The sequence below is a fragment of the Monodelphis domestica genome, chromosome 4 (assembly GCF_027887165.1).
Source record: "Monodelphis domestica isolate mMonDom1 chromosome 4, mMonDom1.pri, whole genome shotgun sequence".
Classification (NCBI taxonomy): domain Eukaryota; kingdom Metazoa; phylum Chordata; class Mammalia; order Didelphimorphia; family Didelphidae; genus Monodelphis; species Monodelphis domestica.
Genome location: NC_077230.1, coordinates 98,048,502 through 98,064,043, shown reverse-complemented (window position 1 = coordinate 98,064,043; position 15,542 = coordinate 98,048,502). Strand labels below are relative to the sequence as shown.

General features: G+C 35.5%; 1 pseudogene; it reads right to left on the bottom strand.

Moving 5' to 3' along the window:
- LOC100618458 (BTB/POZ domain-containing adapter for CUL3-mediated RhoA degradation protein 1-like) overlaps positions 1-15,542 on the bottom strand; it is a 31,981-nt pseudogene that overhangs the window by 8,400 nt on the left and 8,039 nt on the right.

Below are 15,542 nucleotides of genomic sequence, written 5' to 3'. Positions count from 1 at the left end.
AACCAAATCTCAAACCAGAGTTCATAGTATAGCACAATGTCCTTAGCAGATATTCAATATATCTTTGTTAATGATGATTATTATTGAATGGCAAACCTGTAATGGATAAAGGCTTTTCAAGATTTCTTAATAGAAGAAATTAATGAGGATACAAAAGAGCAGATAAAAGCAATACCGATATTAGATTTTTTTTTTTTATGCCTGTATAATGAAGAGGAGAGGTTAAGCCGAAGCAGAAGTAGTGGTCTAAAGAATTTGATTTCAAGGATATGAAAAAGTTCTCTTGCCCAAGATATCTTTTGCTCTGGTCATTCAATAAGAATACTTCATCTCTGTTATTTAAAAGGAAGGAAAAATACATGTATAGTCTCCATGCCTTTACCCCTTTCCACTATCCCTATTAGTCAAACTTTCAGGAATCATTTAAACTAGAAAAACGTTCTCATCACTGTTGGTTTGTCCTTTCTCTTCACAAAAGTATATATACCCAGCCAATACAAGTTTATCCTTAATGTTGTTGGATTTTATTGACACACATCATCATAGAAATTAAAACCAGTCACAGAATTGGATAATCTAGTCTTGATACCTTAATTTATAGATAATGTAACTAAGTTTAAGAGATTGAATGCCTTGCCCAAGGTAGTAGAAGACTGGATTTGAACACCATCCATACTCCAAATTCAGCATTCTTTCCACTGTACCATGGTACTCTCTCTAGCTCCTTTGTGCCTCCTGTTACTTATGAGGTCCTGTGGTGGGCTGCTTGAGATTCTCATGGTCATATATCAGGGAAAAAGTCATTGAGTCCTAGTTCTACTACTACCTAGCCTTGTGTTACTTTAGATAGACAACTTTGTGACACACTACTGCCAAAGTGACCTTCCTTAAGAGTAGATCTGACCATGTCACTCCAGTATTCAATCAATTCCAGTAGTTTCTATTGTCTGTCTCTAGAATCAAATATAAACTTCTCTTTTCAGCTTTTAGTGCCCTTCATAAACTGACCCATCCAGTGAGAGTTCCCAGCCTCTCTGAATATTATTCCTCCTCACTCTATGATCAGCCAAAGGAAGTCCTTTCTCTCTTTCCTCATACACAGAACTGTCTTCCATTTCCATCTCTTTGTCTGTCCCATTCCATACATTGGAATGCACTCCATCTGTCTCATAAAATACTTTTTTTTCCAAGATGTAGTCCTATGTGAAACCTTTCATGATTTCCCTCAATTAATTAGTGCCTTTATTATTGATTTAAAAAAATTAATTACTTTGTAATACTCCCTTGGGCAGTACCATGAAAACCAGCTTTGTGCTGCATTCTGCAAACTTGGAGGGAGGCAAAATTCTTGATTGCCTTAGAGAATGCTGAGCATAATGTTGTATTGCCTTGAAGGATTTGGTTGAGTTGGTTGCAGACAACCTTTGAGGGAAGACCTCTAGGGAGATAGATGAGAGAGATTTTTGACTGGTGTGATCTTGAATAGCAAACTGGCACCTTCAGTGGGGTGGACTTGTATGGGAAACTTCTAGGACATGCAATTGTAGACTTCCCATTGGGGAGATCATTCTCTTAATTTGAGCTGAGATTATATCTTGCCCCCAGTTGAAAATGCTTTTATTCATTAATGTATATTCTTTGGTATATTCTAATCTATAGAATTCTGATTTATATTTGCTATTTTTCTTAAATAAATTTTCTTGCTATTTTAAAAATTGTCTTGTGGGTAACCAACATTTGGTTAGAAGAGGCTAAACTGGTCAATGTAAGCTAAGGGCTACTCTCTCTTTTTAAGATGTACTTCTTGACTAATTCTAGTCCAATACCCCTCTAGAGATAAGAAAAAACACTTAGCTTTGGTGATCCTGGATTCTGCCTAACCCCTTTCCTCAAGCCAGATTTCTGAAAGGGAAGGTAAAAACTTTCTCCTACTTTCCACAGAGATAAGCTGAAGCTTATATGCCATAGTAGCCTATCATCTCTCTCTCTCTCTCTCTCTCTCTCTCTCTCTCTCTCTCTCTCTCTCTCTCTCTCTCTCTCTCCTTCCTTCCTTCCTTCCTTCCTTTCTTCCTGTCTATCTAGTAACATACACATACCACATAATTATTTATTTTTTTGCCCTTTAGAGTTTATTCTATATATGCATATACATCCTTATTTTGCTCATTAGAACATAGCTTTAAAGGGTTGTTTAATTATTTATATTTGTACTTCTGGATCTGGTTTTGATTTTGCCTTGTCTAAAACCATGGTTGATACTCCTGCTATTTTGAGTTCATAAGAAGCATTCTAAATTTTACTTGAGCCTATTAGTTTTTGTTTTATTTCTTGTTAATAGTGTATTGATAAATTCCACTTTTAAGATAAATTCCACTGCTGACCTCTTCCATTTTATTGGTGAGTTTGTCCTGTTTACCATCACAGTTGTGAGGAGTGAAAAATTAGTGTGCTTTCTCAAGTTATTAACAGTTATTAATATCTAAAATTTGGTGTGTCAAAAACCAAGATGGGAAGTGGGGTGGGGGGTATTAAAAGGGAGGGGGAGCATTTAATAGACCTTAAAGAAAAATAAAAGGGGAGTAAGAAGGAAGGGGGTGGGCAGGAAAATAAAATAAGTGTGAGGAATAGGGGGACTGATTAAAAGCAAAACACTGGTGTAGAAGGAAATAGTGAAAGAAGAAAAGGCAGAACTAAAAGAGGAAATCAAAACGATGGGGAATATACAAGCGGTAATCATAACTCTGAATGGGAATGGGGTGAACGCACCCATAAAACAGAAGCAAATATTAGAGTGGAATCATATCTGTCTAGAACTGAAGGGTAAGAGAAAATCCCCTTCAGTATCTTTCTTCTTTAGTTGATGTTATTTGCAATCCCCCTTCTAGTACATTTAAGTTGTTTGAGTCTTCAGTAAAGTAAAAATAGTTATTTATTGGATAAGGGATTATGATATAATTTAGGAAAGAGGAAACAGGAAGTCCCTGGACTATCTCCTTCCTATAAATGTCGTCAGGGGTTTGAAGCACAAGTCTGGGACTGATTCTCAGAATATCTTAATGTCTTTGTAGATTCAAGAAGATGGTATTTCTTGACACAGAGATATGGCTTGAATGAATCTTCTGAAGGATAGGCTATTGTCTTCCCCAAAGGGGAAAAAAATATCTCTATCCCACCACTGTAAAATAGATGGTTATTCTGGATATTTTTCTGCTCAACAAGGGATTTTAGTAGATTGTAGCTGAGTAGGCTCAATGAGGATTTTACTCCTTCCCTCTTCAAGTCAAAGAGAGAAAAGATACAGCAATCCCCAACTGATCTTCCTTTTCTTAACTGGAATGTTCCATTCCCATCCCCCATTGGCAGTCAGTGTTCCATCTCATTTTTTCAATGAGATAACCTTATAAAATCCAGTTATTGCATTCATTTTTAGCATTTCTCTCTTCCACACAGAGTGGATTAGAAACCAAAATCCTACCACATATTGTCTACAAGAAACACACATGAATCAAGTAGACACACACAGGATTAAGGTAAAAGAGTGGAGCAAAATCTATTGAGCATCAACTGAGAAAAGGAAGGTGATAGTTGCAATCATCATATCTGACAAAGCCAAAGTAAAAATAGGTCTGATTAAAAGAGATAGGGAAGGTAATTACATCCCTGATAAAAGGCAGTATAGACAATGAAGAAATATTAGTACTCAATATGTATGCACCAAATGGTATAACTTCCAGATTTTTAAAGGGGGGAACTTATTGAATCTTAAAGAGGAAATAGATAGTAAAATATAATAGTGGAAGACCTAATTTTTCCTCCATCATATCTAGAAAAGCCAAACCAAAAAATAAATAAGAAAAAAGTAAGGGAAGTGAATGAAATCTTAGAAAAATTAGATTTAATAGGTACATGGAGAAAAATAAATAGGGACAAAAGGAATACATCTTTTCAACAGTACATGGTGCATTCACAAAGATTGACCATGTACCAGGGCATAAAAAACATTGCAAACAAATGCAAAAAAGCAAAAATAATACTATTTCAGATCACAATGCAATAAAATTATAATTAGTAAGGGTACATGGATAGGCAAATCAAAAATTAATTAGAAATTAAATAATATGATTCTCCAAAATTGGTTGATTAAAGAACAAATCTAGAAACAATTAATGATTTCTTTGAAGAGAACGACAATGAGGAGACAACATATAAAAGTTGGTGTGTGCCCCACTCCCCTTATAAAAGCTTTACAACTTTAAGTGAGCCTGTCTTGGAATTGCGCTAGGCAGGAGTCCCATGCTAATGGTCTTAGATACTGAAGTATCCCAGATCAAATTTTAAGTACTGATCTTGAGTACCCTTTTGTCTTAGAAGACTCTCCTATTGTATCATTGTATTTGTATTATTGAAGCTTCTAACAGGAGGTCAAGCCCAGTGGCCTGACTGATCCTCTCATCAGCCTCTCCTAGATAATACAGTCCTGACCTACTCCCCTCAGGAAGTCTCCAACTTCCTGATCATTTCTTTAAAATATTGATTTGCTTGGATGTATTGTGTTGTGAAGCTATTCTTCAGTTTCTTAAAGATGTTAATTAGCTTGAATGTATTAATTGTAAATCCAAAGTAAAACTATTCAACACGCTGTTACAATAAATATTTTAATTTTAATGTTTACAATAACTATTGTAAAATGTTATAATCCCTTCTAAGAGACTTGATTACTTCAGGATTCTCTTATAAATAGGGGATTTTTCTGTGAATTTTTGGATATTTGTCTTGGGTCAATAACTTGAATTAGTGCCCTGCATTTTCTCTGTAACCCCTTGGGGGCATCTGTCTTGGGTCCATGACTTGAGTCATTGCCCCCCCCCCCCCATCTCTCTCTCAATAAAGCATTACATTTTAAATGATTGATTTCTATGGTCATATATTTTTAAATAAGTGGTAAAAGAGGATGAACTTTAAGATTTCCAAGGCCCCCTCAATTTCCATACCACACACAGTTATATTTGTTAATTGTGTTTCCCCCTCCATTGTATTCTCCTTTTTCTTTTCATCTCTTTTATTTCTGTTTCCTTTCTCTTTGTTTGTTTGCTTCTTTCTTTCTTTCTTTCTTTCTTTCTTTCTTTCTTTCTTTCTTTCTTTCTTTCTTTCTTTCTTTCTTCTTTCTTTCTTTCTTTCTTTCTTTCTTTCTTTCTTTCTTTCTTTCTTTCTTTCTTTCTTTCTTTCTCTCTTTCTCTCTTTCTCTCTTTCTCTCTTTCTCTCTTCTCTCTTTCTCTCTTTCTTTCTTTCTTTCTTTCTTTCTTTCTTTCTTTCTTTCTTTCTTTCTTTCTTTCTTTCTTTCTTTCTTTCTTTCTTTCTTTTCTTTCTCTTCTTTCTCTCTTCTTTCTTTCTCTCTCTCTTTCTTTCTCTCTCTCTTTCTTTCTTTCTCTTCTTTCTTTCTCTCTTTCTTTCTTTCTTTCTTTCTTTCTCTCTTTCTTTCTCTCTTTCTTTCTTTCTTTCCTTCTTTCTTTCTTTCTTTCTTTCTTTCTTTCTTTTCTTTCTTTCTTTCTCTCTTTCTCTCTCTCTTTCTCTCTCTCTTTCTCTCTCTCTTTCTCTCTTTCTTTCTCTCTCTCTTTCTTTCTTTCTTTCTCTCTCTCTCTCTTTCTTTCTCTCTCTCTTTCTTTCTCTCTCTCTCTCTCTCTCTCTCTCTTTCTTTCTTTCTTTCTCTCTCTCTCTCTCTCTTTCTTTCTCTCTCTCTCTCTTTCTTTCTTTCTTTCTTCTTCTCTCTCTCTCTCTCTTTCTTTCTCTCTCTTTCTTTCTCTCTTCTTTCTGATCTCTTCTTTCTTTCTCTCTTCTTTCTTTCTCTCTTTCTCTCTCTCTTTCTTTCTTTCTCTCTTTCTTTCTTCTCTCTTTCTCTCTTCTTTCTTTCTTTCTTTCTTTCTTTTCTTTCTTTCTTTCTTTCTTTCTTTCTTTCTTTCTTTCTTTCTTTCTTTCTTTCTTTCTTTCTTTCTTTCTTTCTTTCTTTCTTTCTTTCTTTCTTTCTTTCTTTCTTTCTTTCTTTCTTTCTTTCTTTCTTTCTTTCTACAAAAAAGAAGGCATTTAAGGGATAGACAGTGGTAGGAGAGGAGTATGCTTCCTACCAGTGTTCTATGCTTTATATACTCATTTTTCTCTTTTTGTCCCTTTTCTTTTCTTATCACCTAGATACAAACCACAAGTTCTCACCCTGTTTCTTTCTTTTTAAACTCCTCTCCAAATCTCTTTTATGAGCTTAGATTTTGTTTTGTTTATGACTATTCCTTTCCTGAACCAATCTTCCATCTTTTGTCCTTCATATCTCCCAATTTTGTTAAATGCATTTATACACCAAATTCTGTATATATGAGTGTGAGTGCATATGTGTTCTATTTTTCTTAGACCAGTTGAAATGAATGTGAGATTTACAAGACACATCCTTCCTACGTTTTTTCCTCTTTTATGTAGTCTTTTGCTTGTTTTCCCTTATTATTTAAGTACTCCTACTCCTCCTCTTTTTTCTTTGTGTATCTCATTTCCTCTCCCTTTTCTATCTTCTGTTAAGATAATCAAAACATAACAAAACCACTCCCAGGTCTTCTCTCTTATTTAACTTATTTTATGACTCTTAATTATATTTGGATTCTGAGGGGACATTTATATCATCCTTCCCACCCTAATTAGAATGCAAATATTTCCTCCTTACATAGTATTTTCTGATTGTTCATTTGTGTTTTTCTTTTTATGTTTCTCTTGACTCCAGTCTTAATATTTCAATATTTCTCTTTCACCTCATTTTTCCTCCATTAGGAATGCCTCGAAATACTATTTAATTAAAAATTCATTACCCCCTATAAGATTATACTCAGCTTTGCTATGTAAATTTGTTTTGACTATAAACTTATATCTTTTTGCAGTATTGTATTACACATTCTCTGATCCTTTCTGGTGGAATTTGCCAAATCCTGTATGATACTGAATGTGATGTCTTTGTACTTGAAGTCTTTTTTTTTTGACTGCTTATAATATTCCCCCTTCCCCGAAATAATTAGCTATAATATTCCTGGGAATTTTCATTTTGGAGTTTATTTCATGAAGTCATTGGAAGATTTTTCTCTGTTCTTATTTCACTCTCCTGTTCCAATAAGTCTAGACAATTTTCTTTCAGGATTTCTTGAAATATGATATCCAGGCTTCTTTTTTTGTTTGGTCATGACTTTTAAGTAGTCAAATGATTCTTAAACAATCTTTTCTTGAACCATTTTCCAGGTTAGCTATATTTGATATGATATGCCACTAATTTTGTTTCATGTTTTAAATTTTTTGACTGTTTAAAATTTTATCATTGATTATTAACTTCTTTTTTGTTAATATTTATTTTCAAACCTTATGATAACATTTAATGCCTCTTGCATTAAGTTGTTAATTTTCTTTCCAACACTTTTTAAAAAGTTTTAATTCATTTTTCAATTCTTTTCTCATTTCATTTATAATATCCTTAAAAAATACCAAAAAACCCTAGTGCTACATTGAATTCTAGTTGACCTTGTACTCAAGCAATGGTTCTCTCCGAGGCTTTGCTTTGTAAGGGTTAAATTGGGGTTTTGACTAAATAAGAGAGTTATAAATTCAAAGTTTGGTTGGTGAATTCAAAATATTATCCCTAAGCCAGAAAAAACTGTTAGCAGATTTTATTTATAACAAGGAAGAGAAAGAGTTGAAGTATGAAATGTAGGAGGGAAAGAGGTAAGGAGTTGCCTATCCTATCCTAATTGCTTATCTGCTGAAATTCAGCTCGCTCCATGACAAAGTTCTAATTTCCATGTGGAAGTCTGGGTCACTCACCAGCAAGCTGATGCAGGATCCAAGGAAAAGAATTTTCCACAGAACTCATGCTGAAGGGAGTATCCCACCAAAGTATCAACAGGTAGAGAGGATTTCCTCATAGAGCCACCAAGGCAGGAATTTCTCCAAGTCCCAGTGGTGTCTTTGGCCAGGGTTCTACCAATGCAGCCTCCTCCAAAGCCAAAGCAGGAATCTCCATAACCAATCTCTCCAGAAACTGGGAAAGGAATGCCTGGAACCAATCTTTCCAAATGCCAGGAAGGGAATGAATGCTAGACCACGTTGGTCTCTTTTCATACCTCCTTTTTTCCATGTCACTTCCTGTCACTTCTCCTTCTTCATAGAAACCAATGGCAGTCTTTCAATTTGCCTAGCACTGCCCAAGGTGAGGTCAGGGACCTTTGGAGTTGTCAGTTACTCTAGTAAGTGACTTATGAACTCTCATACTTAATGGTAAGTAGTTCTTGATTTGATTAGCTAAAAATAAGTAAGGGGAGACAATCTTATCTTCACAGCTTATAGGTATGTTGGAGTTGTTTTCCTCTGGTGTTTTTGTCTTAGACTTCCCTGGCATTGTAATGGATTTTTATTTAGAGAGTTTTAAAAATTTATGTTATCTACTTTTCTAGCCTTGTTTCCTAGATTGGGACTTTAGTTTAGGGCAAGGCTTTGCACACTTCTGGAATTAGTGTTATGGCCTCTGTAATTCTGGTCTGTATTATCTGAGGTCTATTGTTGTGTTGAATGCTGTTTCTTTTTTAACCTTTACCTTCTTAGAATTAATATTATGTATTTGTTCCAAGGTAGAAGAGCAAGATGTGCTAGGCAACTGAGGTTAAGTGACTTGTCCAGGGTTATACAGCTAGGGATGTGTGAATCTTAAAATTTCTCAAGACTTGTGAATGTTAAAAATTTCCCCACCGGGGAATTCTCAATTGGAACAATTCCCTACTGGGAACATACCCCATTTTGACAGTGAGAACTCTACTTGGATCAGAAATGGGAGGACCTCTACTCCACCCATACTTAAGACTGCTTTAGGGGAGAGAACTCCTTGCTAAACAATGAAAGTACTTTAACCCATACTTATAATGAGGCAAAAAGTTCTTTAACCCATGCCTATTTTTAGAATTAATACAAGGGGGTGCTAAGTACCTATTAAAGGTCAGGCAACTTGTAAACTTGCCAGGAGCAAAGAGGTGAAAACTTATTCAGAAGTTTTTTTGGTTCAAACTTACTAAAGGGATTAGTCGGCCCAGCAGTGTTTTTTCTGATTCAAACTTACTAAAGGGATTAGTCGACCCAGCAGTGAATTCATAATGGGCTGTCCCTTGGAAAACGTCTACTGTGATTGGTAGATGAAAGAACTTAGGGGAGGTGACATAGGAGAAAACCCCCTATATAAGAAAAAGCAGAATTGCTTGATGAGAAATCCTTTTGGAGAATCTCTTATGAGGAATCCTTTTGGAAGATCTCTTGAGAGAGGCTCTGGAGAAGGGAAGCTCTTGGAGGACAATCTCTAAGGACGTCTCGCTGGAGCTCCTCTGAGGGGACTCTGTCTCTCTGGAGGCTCTTGAGAGAGGCCCTTTGAAACAGTCTCTGGCTGGAAGGCTCTTTGAGGAGGACTCTGGCTGGAACTCTCTCTGAGGAGATTCTGTCACTAGAATCCTTGCTTAGACAGACCTTGTGGTGAGTGATAAAAGACTCGCTGACTGATCTCTCTCTCTTAAGACTCAGGTCTAGGCCATGTTGGCTTAAGGCCCTTCATACTTATTTCCTTTTTCTCTCTTTCCTTTGATTACTCATTGTATTATTAATTAAATTCTCTATAAAACCCAGTTGACTTGGGCATATTCATAATTGGGAATATTTCTCTGGCGACCACCTTATATTTGATTTAAAAACAAAACACTGTAGTGAAAACATATTTCCAGTGGTCACAATTTACTCACCCACTCTTATATCTATTACAATTTATATCTTCTACTATTTAAATCACTACAGTTTATTACCTCAACCATTTTAACTCTTACAGTTTAAGGCATCAACTATTTTAACTATAACAGATGCCAGATTTGGATGCTGTGTTCTTTAAAGATTTCAAGGACAGTTTAGGACTAAGAGCTACGAAATTTTAGTGACTCCAAAGCATTCTATTCTAAGGTACAGTCTAGTTGCAGAACTCCTGGACTTTCAGAGCTCCAGACCTGGGTTTAAATTTGGATAACAGAACTACTACATGCCCTTAGGTTGAGTTCTAGTAGACAGTTGCTGGTGCTGTTAGCTAACCAGAAGGCTATACAGGTTTAGAGAGAGCCTTGCTTACTTGATTCTGGTCTGAGCCCAGAGGATGAATCCAAAATTCCACAGAATGACTACACTGCTGATTCACCTTTGATCCATAGTTTGTGTTCAGATTGTTTACTTTTTTCAGTTGTGTCTGCCTCTTTGTAACCCCATTTGGGATTTTCTTAGCAAGGATATGGAAGTGGTTTGTCATTTCCTTCTCTTTTGCTCATTTTATAGATGAGGAAATTGAGGCAACCACGTTTAAGTGTCTTGCCCAGGGTCACTTAACTAATAAATGTCTGTGACTAGATTTGAATTCAGGAAGCTCAGTCTTCTTGAGTTCAGGCCCAACACTATCCACTTTGCCATTTAGCTGCCTTCCTCCTTTCCTGGTTACTTAGTTAAATTTCTGCATTTTCTCTTGAGCTAAGAAACTGACACTGTGGTTTAGCCTTAGATTTTACAATTACTACTCAATCTGGTGCTCTTCTTAGATCCTTCTTGGAATTGTTGTAGAGCGAGCTAGGGATGATCAAATAACATGATTTCCAGAGAATCAAAACTGTGGATGACTGAAAGAGCAATGGAAAGATGTATGGGAGTATCTTTCCTAGTTACATGTTTTGAGGAGGTTAAAGACAGAGAGAAAGGTCCCATATATATTAAAATAAATTAAACTAACATGTGGAAGGTTAAAATATATTTTACAGACATTATCTCATTTGAACCTCAAAAAACCCCAAACAAACTATGTGAGATAGGTATTATTGCTATCTTAATTTTAGAAATGAGGAAACTCAGTGTGAGAAATTAAGTGAATCCAGGTCACACAGCTAGTAAGTTGTCTGAGACAATATGTGAATTAAAATCTTTCTGACTTTGAGTTTTGTGCTCTATTGACTCCACCACCTAGCTAGGAAAGCTTGTCTTAGTACAAATCCAGATTTCAGAAATCCATGAAAATGATAAAAATGAAACATCAGAAGACACAGAAACTGTTATTAGTAACAACTCATAAAATGATAGTGATTAGACAAGGTTTCATGTGGTAAAATTCTCAAAAGTCAACAAGCATTTATGAGGTGTTTACTATATGCCAGGTACTGTGCTAAGAATTGGGAATACAAATACAAGTAGAAAGAAGGACAATACCTGCCCCAAAGGAGCTCACATTCTAATAAGAGAAAACAACAGATAAAAGGAAGGAGAAAAGTAATAATGATGATAATGATGATTATGATGATTATAGCTAGCATTTATTATATGCCTCTGAGAAGAGGGGTAAAATGAGAAGAGGTATAATGAAGGAAGTCCAGAGTACCTCCTACAGAAGAATGAGATATGATTTACTTGGGTACTCTTCTTAAATGAAGTTTTATGAGAAGAGGTATCCAATCACTGGGAGAAGATGTGTGTGTGTGTGTGTGTGTGTGAAGGGAAGGGAAGGGGAGAAGAGTAAAGGAGACTGCTTGGGAGATCTGGGGTGTAGCCTATAGAGAAAATTGTATTTGAATCCTTTTGTATCACGTTAACATCATAGAAATTATTATAGAGAACATATTTTCTTTGTTTTACTATGTTTATAGTTATTTCTCTTATCAAGTGCTTTCTGAATTATTAAACAACAAAAAAACAAGGACTTTCTAGATTCCTTTGCATTCATCTGCTCATAGCATTGTGTATTTTTTCCCTCATGGCATTAAATCTTTTGAAAATGTTATCCTCACTATTTCATTGGAAGACAACCTGTTATGCCAACTCTAAAGATCAGAATGATGTCTATGAATAACTGCAACTGTGTTGTTTCTAACCAGACTCTAATATTTACTAGCTCTGTGATCTTTGGCAAGTCACAGCTTTTCTGTTCCTTATTTGTATTGCTTGTTGAAGAAAGGGGTTGATTGGACCAGATAATACTTAAGTTCCCCTTTTCAGCTTTAAAATTATGTGATTTCCTATTATTTTTTTGTTTATTTCCTAGTTTTTTATTTGCTTGTAAGAGGAAAAACTGATGGCAATTTTCCAACTACATGTCCTCTAGACAAGTTCTTTAACCCATTTTGAACTATCTTAAGGGGTAATGTTGAAGTGAACCTTGAGGAGTGAATTCTAATAATTTTGCTTTTGAATAAACCTTATTGCCTAGGATGGATAAAGATCCATCATAACCAACTAACTCAGTGTTTTAAAATATGACCAGCAAAACACTAGTTACTCTGCTAATTTTATTTGATTTTATACTTCTACCATTTGCAATAATTCTCTCTAGTCATCAGAAAAGAATGAAAGGTAATTAATGCATAGTAATAAAGCTTTATATTTGAATTAATAACTTAATATTTTCAAAGCATTTTCACACAGTTTATATTATTTGATCCACATAGCAACCCTGTGAAACAGTCAGGAGTTGTATTCTGATCCCCATTTTCTAGATTAGTAAACAGAGGCTAAGAGATTTTAGGTAATTTGCTTAAGGTTATACATCCAGTGAGTGGAAGAGGTAGAACTAGAACCTGAGTGAAATTTCCATTATAACATACTATGTGAATGTGAGCATGTGCAAAGTTGTTTTAAGAAGCCTATATTTGGTGGGTTGGAGCCATTATCTAAGATGGTAAGCAGCTGATCTCCTTGAGGCTGTATCCAACCCACCAATGCTATTTCTTAGTAAGCAGGTCTGAATGAGTCATTTGGCTGGCACATGGAGACAAAGTGGCAGTTATAAGACTGCCTGGGAAGAAGAGGTCCTCCCTTTGCCCTGGAGTAACAAACTTAATCCAAACCTCAGCTATAATATTACAAATGTTCTGAGGCTGAGTGTGTTTTTTCCATTATGTGATTTCAGGCTACATTTAGCACTTTCCTATTTCTACCTTCTCTACTTACATTATAGGATAGAGGCAATGCCTTTTAATGCTCTGCATACTAGTCCTCTATTGAGTTGTATACTTTTTGTCATGTTGGGAAAGAGTGATGTGTATCTTATTTGGAGTCCTCTTACTCAGAAAACAAATCAAGACCCTTGATTTGGTCCTGAGAAGTTGCCCATGTACTAGTCAGACAGACATCAAAAGCTTGCTCAGTTCAAGGCAGGGAGTTTGGGGGTTTTCTTCTCCCTCCCTCCCAAACTTGGAGACTTGGTCTTCATGATAAATACAGTGATCTCCTGAAGTGGCTCTGGAATTTGGAAAACTAAGTTTTAATCCAAGCTTTGTTGGATACAGCTACAATCCTTAAGCTTGAGGGGAACCAGAATCTGTCTCTTCTGTATTAGATACTTGACCAACATCTAGCCTGGGCAAGCTTCCAACATGACATCAGGAGCAACAGAAAGTAATTCTTTGGTTTTTGTCGTAGAATCACAGAATTTAAAAGTTAGAAGAGACCTTGGCAGTCGGCTTGTTTAATTCATAAAAGAAAAAGAATCCTTGCAACATATATAATAATCAATAATAATCAACCACTGCTTGAAGACCACCAGGAAAGGAGAACACAGTGCATCCCCAGGCAAAACATTCTATTTTAATGGTTAGAAATTTTTTCTTTGTATCAAACTATGTTTATCTCTTTGCAACTTCCACCTATTATTCTTGGTTTTGTGTTCTTGGGCCAGACTAGAAAATTCTAGGCACCCTGAGAGAGCCATGAAGGCACCTTTTATGCCTCCTCTTGAGTCTTCCTTTATACAGCTAACTACATCTCCTTCAATCACTCCTTATGTGTGTGGACTTAGGGTCCTTCAACCATTCTTTTCTCTTTCTTCTGAATAATCTCCAGATCATCAAAGTATGTTCTCAACTGTGGTGCACAGAATCAAATAAAATATTTCAAATGTGGGCTGACAAGGGAAGAATACAGTATGACTATCTTCTTCTAATTCTGAGAAATTATTAATGGAGACTAAAATTACTTTCACTTTTTTGGCTTCCATAATACACTGTTAACTGATATTGAGCTTTTTATCTTCTGAAATTCCCAGATCTTTTTCAGACAAATTGTTAACTATGCTTTTCCATTTCTTAAACTTATGAAATCAAAATTTAAAACCCAACTATAAGAACTTACATTTTTTCCACTAAATTTCCTCTTATTATATTCAACATCATGGTCTAACCAGTGGTATCAAATTCAAATAGAAATGGGAGCCAGTAATCCATATGTAAGAATTCCTGTAGTTCCTATATTATTTTGCCTTTAAAATTTAATGTTATCTATATTTTATTGTATTCTTATTAATTTTGTTAAATAAAATTTTCCTAATTGCATTTTAATTTAGTTTGGGCTATACTTGGGGGTGTTATGGGCCACATGTGGGCCATGTATTTGACCCCTCTGGTCTAGACTTTCAACATCTTTTTGGAGCCTGATTCTTATTAGTTAGTATATTAGATATTAGTTATCCTCAGTTTTGTTACATCTGCACATTTGATAAGCATGTTATCTATTCCACTGTTCAAGCCATCTATAAAAATATTAACAGAATAATGTCAAATACAGACACCTGGGGACACTCTACTAGAGAATTTCTCCCATGGTGACATCAAATCATTGAAGGCTATTCTTCAAGTCTAGCCATCTAATTATTTCAAAATATATCTAACTGGTCTCTCACAAAGTTAAGAAGGTTTCCTCAGCTCTCAGTCCTTCTGAGTTCATAATCAAGAAACAAAAAGAGATTGCCTACATCCTGCCTGTAGTTGTTGGTAAGTTAATGTTTTCCCTTTAAATATTTAGAAACTTATTCAGTGAAGGTGCTGAGAAGTACAGCCCTGGATCATGGAATCCAAGGTTACAGTCACAGAATAGAGAAATATCTAAAGTCCAACAGTGATGTAGCATTTGCCAAAGGTCAGAGTTTGGGGAAGCAGTTGCTGAGAAAAAAATTTGGAATCAAGGATTTTTGAGTCAAATAGGATTTTATATTTGAACCTGGAATCAATAGAAAGTCACTGGAGCTGAATGGAGGGGATTGGGTGAGAGGGGCGACATGATCAGACTTGAGCTTTAATAAGATCACTTTAACAGCCAAGTTGGAAGGGACTGGAGTGAGGAGAAACATGAGGCAGGATTAGATGAACAAAGTGGCTATTAAAATATTATAGGCCATGATGTGATGAGGAAGTATACCAGGCTGGTGACAATGTCAGAAGAGAAAAGGAGGCATATTGGAAAGATATTTAGATAGCAGAATCCACAGGATTAGGTAAAAATATCAGATATGGGGAATGAGAAAGAGTGGGTAAAGGATGGCATCTAAGTTGCAAGGTAGTAATTGGGAAGGTAGGAAGAAGAAAGGGTTTGGGATAAAAAATAATAAGTTCAATTTTGGACATATTGAGTTTAAGATAGATATAGGACCTCCAGGTCAGTGGGTTCAAGAGGCAGCTGGAGATGTGAGACTGAAGATAAGAAGA